Here is a 7,374-nt window from a genome sequence, read left to right on the forward strand (position 1 = left end):
AGTCAGGGTTTGTCTGAATTTCAATGGATTTACCCCCAAAATCACGGAGCCTTCATTTCACAGAGATGCACACAAACATACATAGACACATTAAACACACAACACATACATACCGATATGGACACTTACACACAAACACATGCACACGCCCGCACACAGACAACGTGTTTTCTTTAAGATAGAGATAAGTATGTTTTTCATGAATGAGGGAATCAATGGTCAGTTGGTGAAGGCAGGAGAATGTGGCTGAGAAACATATTAACCGTGATCAAACGGCACAGCAGATCCAAGGGGCGAAATGAACTAATTCTGTTCCAATTTCCTATTTTGTAAAGGGATTCATTTTGGAAGTCGAATTTGAATGCAGATTACTGGGTCAAATGTAGGATTCGTAGCAGTGTGGAGGAACAAACGGATCTTGGGCTCCATGTCTGTAGGTGTCTCAGTTGCCACCTAAGTTGATAGGGTTGTTAAGAAGGCATATGATGTGTTGGTTTTCATTAGCAGGTGGACTGAGTTGAAGAGCCGCAAGATTATGCTGCAGGTCTATAAAGTTCTGGTGAGACCACATTTGAAATGTTCTGGTCACCTCAGTCAAGAAAGGATATGGAAGCTTTAAAGCAGGTGCAGAGGAGATTTACTAGAATGCTGCCTGGACTAGAAGGCTTGTCTTATGAAGAAAGGTTGAGGGAGCTATGGCTTTTCTCATTGGAGTAAAGAAGGATGAGAGGCAACTTGATAGAGCTGAACAAGATAGTGAGAGTTACAGACAGAGTAAATAGCCAGAGACTTCCTCCCACGAATGATTGTCACGAGGTGAGCATAATTTTAAGGTGTTTGGAGAAAGGTTTTGGAAGATGTCAAAGGCAGTAAGACAGCAGCCCCCCTCCCTCTCCCCACAAACCGGGTCCCAGGTACAGTGAGACAGCAGTGCTTACCACTGAAATATCATGTCCCTCTCCCCTCCCCGCCAAAACCAGGTCCCTGGTACTGTGAGGCAGCTATGCTAACCACTGAGACACCATGTCCTCCTCCCCCTCCCCCAAACCGGGTCCCTGGTACTGTGAGACAGCCGTGCTAGCCACTGAGACACCATGCCCCCCTCCCCATCCGCCCAAAACGGTTCCCTGGTACTGTGAGACAGCCGTGCTAGCCACTGAGACACCATGACCCTCTCCCCCTCTCCTCCAAACCGGGTCCCTGGTGCTGTGAAACAGCCATGCTAACCACTGAGACAACATGCCCCCCCTCCCCATCCCCCTGAAATCGGGTCCCTGGTACTGTGAGATAGCCCTACTAACCAATGCGACACCATGCCCCTCTCCCCCTCCCCCCCAAACCGGGTCTCTGGGAATGTGAGACAGCCGTACTGACGACTAAGGCACCATGCACCCCCACCCCCTCCCCCCAAACCAGGTCACTCGTACTGTGAGATAGCCGTGGTAAGCACTGAGACACCAGGCTTCCCCCTCCAAAACCAGGTACCTGTTCTGTGAGACAGACATGCTCACCATTGAGACACTATGCCCCCTCCCCCTCTTCCCAAACCAGGTCCCTGGTACTGTGAGACAGCCGTGTTAACCGCTGAGACAACATGACAACCTCCACCTCTCCCCTACTCCGGGTCCCAGGTACTGTGAGACAGCCGTGCTAACCACTGAGACACCATGGCCCCTCCCCATCCCCCCTAAACCAGGTCCCTGGTATTGTGAGACTTCCGTACTATGCACTGAGACACAAAGCCCCCTTCCCCCTACCCCCAAACCAGGTCCCTGATACTGTGAGACAGCCGTGTTAACCGCTGAGACAACATTACACCCTCCCCCTCTCCCCGACTCCGGGTCCCAGGTACTGTGAGACAGCCGTGCTAAACACTGAAACACCATGCCCCCCTCCCCCTCCCCCACAAACTGCGTCCCTTGTACTGAGAGACAGCCGTTCTAACCATTGTGACACCATGCACCCTCCCCCTCCTCCTGTCCCCCAATCCGGATCCTAGGTACTGTGAAACAACCATGCTAACCACTGAGACACAATTCCCCATCACCGCCCCCTCCCCCAAAACGGAGTCACTGTCCTTGGTAATACTGGGGAAATGTAAATAAAAGTGATGAGCTTAGAGCTATGATGTTGTGGCCATAACAGAGACATGGGTTTCTCAGGGGCAGGAATGGTTGCTGGATGTTCCAATTAAAAAGAATAGGGAGGAGGTAAAAAGAGGAAGGGGTGTAGCACTGCTAATCAGAGAGGGCATCACAGCTACAGAAGTTAACATTATCGAGGAAGGTCTGCCTACTCTGTCAGTATGGGTGGAAATTAGGAACAGTAAGGCAGCAATCACCTCAGTAGGGGTTAAATACAGGTCCCCCAATAGAAGCAGGGAGATTGAAGAAAGCATAAGTCGGCAGATTTTGGAAAAGTGTGAATGGAATAGGGTAGTTGTAATGGGTGACTAACTTTCCCAATATTGATTGGAACCTCCTTCCAGCAGATGGTTTGGAAGGAGCTGTTTTTGTAAGGTGCGTTCAGGAGGGTTTCCCAAATCAGTACGTTGACAGGCCGACGAGGGGAGACACCATTTTTGATTTAGTGCTCGGCAATGAGCTGGGGCAGGTGTCAGTTCTTGCGGTGGGAGAGCATTTTGGTGATAGTGACCACAAATGCCTCATCTTCTACATAGCCATGGAGAAGGAGAGAAGCAGGCACAATGGAAGGATATATTGTTGGGGAAAAGGAAACTATGATACTATCATACTGTGTTGCGAAGCATGGACTGGGGGCAATTGTTCCATGGAAAGGGCACTATAGACATGTGGAGACTGTTTAAGGAACAGTTGTTGCGAGTGATGCATAAATGTGTTCCTCTGAGACAGGCAAGAAGGGTTAAGATAAAGGAACCTTGGGTGATGAGAGCGGAGGAGCTTCTTTTCAAAAGAAAGAAGGCAACTTATGTAAGGTGAAGGAAGCAAGGGTCTTGCTCAGCTCTAGCGGATTACAGGCAGGCGAGGAAGGAGCTCCAAAATGGTCTGAGGAGAGCCAGGAGGGAGCAGGAAAAAGGCTCGGCAGGAATGATTCGGGAGAATCTAAAGGCATTTTGCACATATATGAGGAATAAGAGAATGATCAAAGAACGAGTATGGCCGATCAGGGATAGCATAGGGAACTGGTGGATAGAGTCTGAGGAGGTAGGGGAAGTCCTAAATGATTTTTTTGCTTCTGTCTTTACAAAAGAAAAGGACTTTGTAGTGACTGAAACCATTGAGGAGCGGGTAATCCTGCTGCAACAGATAGATTGAGGAAGCTGATGTGTTGAAAATGTTGTCAAACATTAATATTAACAAGTCGCCAGGGCCAGACCAGATTTGTCCTCGGCTGCTATGGGAGGCAAGAAATGTGATTGCTTCGCAGCTTGCGAAGATCTTTGCATCCTCGCTCTCCACCGGATTCGTACCTGAGGACTGGAGGGAGGCAAATGTAATTCCTCTCTTCAAGAAAGGAAATACGGAAATCTCCGGAAATTACAGACCAGTCAGTCTCACGTCTGTCATCTGCAAGGTGTTAGAAAGGATTCTGCGGGATAGGATTTATGACCATCTGGAAGAGTGTGGCTTGATTAAATGTAGTCAGCACGGCTTTGTGAGGGGCAGGTCATGTCTCGCGAATCTTATTGAGTTCTTTGAGGATGATACTACAAAAGTTGATGAGGGTCGAGCAGTGGATGTTGTGTATCTGGACTTCAGCAAGGCATTTGATAAGATTCCCCATGGTAGGCTCGTTCAGAATGTCAGGAGGAATGGGATACAGGGAAATTTAGCTGTCTGGATATAGAATTGGCTGTTCGACAGAAGACAGCGAATGGTTGTGGAAGGAAAATATTCTGCCTGGAAGTCAGTGGTGAATTGTGTTCCACGGGCTCTGTTCTTGGCCCTCTGCTCGTTGTAATTTTTATTTATGACTTGGATGAGGAGATTGAAGGATGGATTAGCAGGTTTGCAGAGGACACAAAGATTGTAGGTATCATTGACAGTATACAGGACTGTTGCAGGCTGCAGCACGACATTGCCAGATGCAGAGATGGGCTGAGAGGTTGTCGATGGAATTCAAACTGGATAAATGCGAGGTGATGCATTTTGGAAGATCGAACTTGAAAGTTGAGTACAGCACCAAAGGCAGCATTCTTGGCCATGGGGAGGAACAGCGGGATCTTGGTGTGCAGGTACATAGATCCCTTAAAATTTCCACCCAGGTGGACAGGGTTGTTAAGAAAGCCTATGGTGTTATTGGCTTTCATGAACAGGGGGATTGAGTTTAAGAGCCGTGAGATCTTGTTGCAGCTCCATTTACTCATACCCCTATACTTATTCTCCCATTTCCTCATACTCCGACACTGAATTCTCCTGCTTTTTCATATAACGATACTAATTCTGCCATTTCCTCATATCCCAGTATGATTCTTTCATTTTCTGATGCCCAAGTTGAAATCTCGCATTTAGGAGTGCCCTACTCGAATTGTACATTTTAATGGTGACTTGCACCAAATATCTAATTTAGGTCCACTCTGCACCACTTCTTCCATTAACTATGTAGCTGCAATGATTCTCCCATGTCGTGGTCCACTGCTGTAATTCTCCAATTTAGGCGTTTACTGCATCATATTCTCAAATTGCCAATTCTGCACTAATCCACCCTTTCGTCATGAACTGAAGAAACTCTCCCACTGAGTATTACCTTGCCCCAACTCTCCTGTTTTGCTGTTTCCTGGCAAACATCTTCCACATAATGGGTTACTGCTCAAAGTTTTTTCATTTATTTCGCCCTGCATCGAATGACCACTTTCCTGCACTTTACAACATTTCTCCGACTTACTGATTCCTGCCCGTGTTCTCCCATTTAACTATGCTCTGTTCCAACTCTGCATGCTTTAAGCACCCCACACGAATTCTCGAATTCAATATTGCCCTGAAACAATTCTCATGTTCATTGATACCCAAACCAACTTCTCCCAGTGTGGGGAACGCGACTTTGACTCTCTGAGATAGTGGTGCCATCCCCCAATTCGCTGTTAAAGTTCCACTGTGCACTTTTTCCATTTTGTGGATCGTGCAACAATTGTCCCAAACACAGCTTCACTTCCGTGCACCACTCTCCCATTTTCGAATCCTGCACGAATCTTCTTTTCATCAGTAACTGCACCTCCACCACATTTAATATTATTCAGCACCAGTTCTCCCACGTCTTCCACCAATTCTGTACTTTCATGACATCGGCACCAACTCTCCCATTATTGATGCCCTGCGTCAATATCCTATTGCGTTGTTTACTGATGCACTTCCTCCACGTATTGGCTTCCCTGCTCCAAAGTTTTTTTTCATTTCTTGGTGGGCGGACTCGAATCTCGACTTTACTGCTGCTTGCAAAATTGTTCCTTCTCAATCATTCCCGGCCCCTATTCTTCCAATTAGAGGTGTTCTGCTAAAATTCTTTAATGAATAGGCAATTTGTACTAATTTTCAACTGTAATGGCACTGTGCAACAATTCTCCCATTTACTGATACCCAACAATTCTCCCACTGCCTGACACCCTGACACCTGTCGTGGAAATTTAATTGACTCGAGTCAACTGGTAGCAAGAGCAAAGGAAAGGTTTTATTTTTGAACCTCTGCATGCAGAGCGGCCAATACACTTGGCAAAAGTGCTTTATGTAAGGGCTGTGAACAAAATTCACATATTCGTATTATAATATTCTTATCACATGCTCAAGGACAAGTGTTGGGAAACATTCGAGCTCATATTTTCTCTTTCCCATGCCTTGGACATAATTGTCTTTATGTTTTCCGAAGCTTTTCTTCTGAACTCGGCTGCTCGCAAGGCCAGATGAAATGTTTGCAAAGTTCCACAAAGACAAGCTGACTCCTCGATGCAGAATTCAGCAAAGTATTTGCATATTTCAGCGAATTACTAAATATTGCAAAACATTCCCTGACAGATTTCACAGTAAATGTTAATTTTGATAATTTTCCATTACATTTTCCAAATTTTTGTCATTTTACAACAAGGACAACAACCAAAAAAAAAGCCAGATAGCTATATATCAAAAATAATTTATGAACATCAGGCATTTCCTCAGACACCACCTAACTCTAACAAAGCTTTGTGGTGGTTTTTTCCATTTCCCTGGTTTGCCCATACACAGCCCATCTTCACACGTCCCATTCGTCAACATCGCTGTATGGTGCGGACAAGCAATCGGATCTTCCTTCTTTGGGGCCACTGATAGTTTATCATTTCGTATCCTACTGCATTCATACGCAAGTGCTGTAGGCAGGTACACAACTAGGGTCTTATTCAAAGCAGTATGAATAAGACCAGTCCTACAACGAGTAGAACGATAAGGGTCCATTACCCCCATCCTCCATAAGGGACGTGAGCCATCGGGAGGAGAAGTCATCTGCTCGTGGAGGCGGTCATTTAGCTGCCTTCATACCATTTATTAAACCAGTAATATTTTGGGACTCATCAGGAACATTAATAAAGCACGAGGTACCTAACGTTTTGCAGACTCCCCTCTCTCGGCCGTCAGGATGTTTAGTACTAATCGATTTTGTGTCACTGCTTCCTAACCGCCATTAACTCAGTGTTAATGAGTGCTAGGCCTTCCTCCGTCTCATTTGCAAATACACCATATGCGAGCATGTTCTGCGAGTGTGTACCCATTCAAATGCAGAGAATGCCCCTTCGAGTTCGGCAATTGCTGCCTTTTAGGGCGAACACTGTTGTGTTGGTGGACAGTATCGCGGTGTAGCAGCACCCCTTTCTCCCCAGGGAAGTGGTGGTACCCTTTCTCACCACCTGCCCATATTATACCTGCCATCCTGATTAGATTAGATCACTTACAGTGTGGAAACAGGCTTTTCCGCCCAACAAGTCCACACACACCAGCCGAAGCACAACCCACCCATACATTTACCTAACACCTAACACTACAGGCAATTTAGCATGGCCCATTCACCCTATCTGCACATCTGGTGACTGTGGGAGGAAACTCACGCAGACTCAGGGAGAATGTGCAAACTGCACACTGTCAGTCGCCTGAGGCGGGAATTAAACCGGGGTCTGTGGCACTGTGAGGCAGCAATGCTAACCACTGTGCCCACCATGCCGCTCATGGTCTGACCATTGATAAAGGAACAAGCAATGTTTATGGTCGTATCATTCGTGTATGTTGCTGTACAAGAGTCATTGTTCAATACAGTATCAAGGTACACTGGGAGATACCTAAAAGGAGTCTCCCACGATTGGTGCAAATACACGTTTCTCCCCTGCAATCCACTATGTGGAAGGCTGTGGTCGGCAGCGTGTCAGGCTTGGGGCTG

The sequence above is a fragment of the Chiloscyllium punctatum genome, unplaced genomic scaffold, assembly GCF_047496795.1.
Source record: "Chiloscyllium punctatum isolate Juve2018m unplaced genomic scaffold, sChiPun1.3 scaffold_351, whole genome shotgun sequence".
NCBI classification, from domain to species: Eukaryota; Metazoa; Chordata; class Chondrichthyes; order Orectolobiformes; family Hemiscylliidae; genus Chiloscyllium; species Chiloscyllium punctatum.